The sequence below is a fragment of the Sceloporus undulatus genome, chromosome 1, assembly GCF_019175285.1.
Source record: "Sceloporus undulatus isolate JIND9_A2432 ecotype Alabama chromosome 1, SceUnd_v1.1, whole genome shotgun sequence".
Lineage (NCBI taxonomy): Eukaryota > Metazoa > Chordata > Lepidosauria > Squamata > Phrynosomatidae > Sceloporus > Sceloporus undulatus.
Window position 1 is genome coordinate 32266301 of NC_056522.1, and position 1336 is coordinate 32267636.

Below are 1336 nucleotides of genomic sequence, written 5' to 3' on the forward strand. Positions count from 1 at the left end.
CTCCACTTCCAAAAAGGAGGCACAACCACAAAGAGAGAAACCACAACATCCAGCAGTTCAACAGCAATGCTTCATGGAAGTCAAGCCTGCAGGTTGGCCAAGTTACAATTTTGGACCACAGAATTAATGTGGCCAACCTCCTGGCCCTACATGGAATAAAGTTTCTGTTTCCTTTAATCTATATCTACATAAAACAGAAGCATGACATCAACCATATTAAAAATGAAGGCCCAATTGTGGCATTTATATAACAGGGGAATTTACATGGAACTACCATAGCCTGGAAAAAACATTTTTATAAGAAAATTAATTAAGTATCTTGCTAAAAATGATTCCTGTCTCTCAGTTATTTGTCTCTGGTAATGACTCAGAAATAGTGAGTGGTTACTTATTAATTTTCAAATAAATAGCTGTGTTAGTTTCTTGCACCACATAAAGGCAAAAGAGAGGGGGAAGGGAAAAATTGAATCTAGCCGTATCTTTAAGATTTTAATTTACGCATGAGCTTTCAGTGGATTGATGAAGTGGATTGGTATCCTTGAATGCTCATGTTAAAATAAAAACCAGTTCATGTATAGTAAAAAAAAAATTGACCCAAAAATCTGGGTCAACATATCCATAAGTCAATGTAAGTACTGTCCTTTAACCCTTAAAAAAAAGGAACCATCCCTTCTCTGAGTATAGTGCGCTACAGACCGCCAACAAGTAGTGTACCAGTGCCGGTATTAGGGTTAGGGAGCACGTAACATGTACATGCTCTCTAACCCTAATACGTGCCGGTGGCACGATACTGCCGGTGCCCTGTGTACACGGGCGCCACCGTTATGATGTCACGCACAAGCTGCATCTAAATGGTGTAGCACAGGCGTGATGTCTTTGCTGCCTCAGGCCACTTATGGCAGCCTGGCTGCAGCACCAGAAGGAGCTCCAAAACGAAGCTCCTTCTGGGAGTACGCCTCACTCCCATAGCCACAAAATGGCTGCTAGAATGATGCCAGGGAGAAAGGAGCAGAGCAGCCCCTTTCTTCCATGGCTCTGGCTCCTGGGGTGTCCAGGGGCATGAAGCCCCAAGGACACCCCTTTTCCAGGCCACAGGGAAGTGGCATTTTGCAGCTTCTCTGTGGCTTGGAAAAGCACCAGATTGGGGCCTCTGAGCTGTTGGTATGGCTTCCCTGGCTCTAATCCTCCGCAGAAAGGGGCGGCTGCAGACCGCCCCTTTTCCGCGGTCTGTACTGGGCCTATAGTGGCAAAAGGTGAAAGCTTAGTTCATCCTAGGAACAACAAAAAGACACCCCCCTACCCTCTCCTCCGTGGCACTGCTTCTGACCTTTTTGAA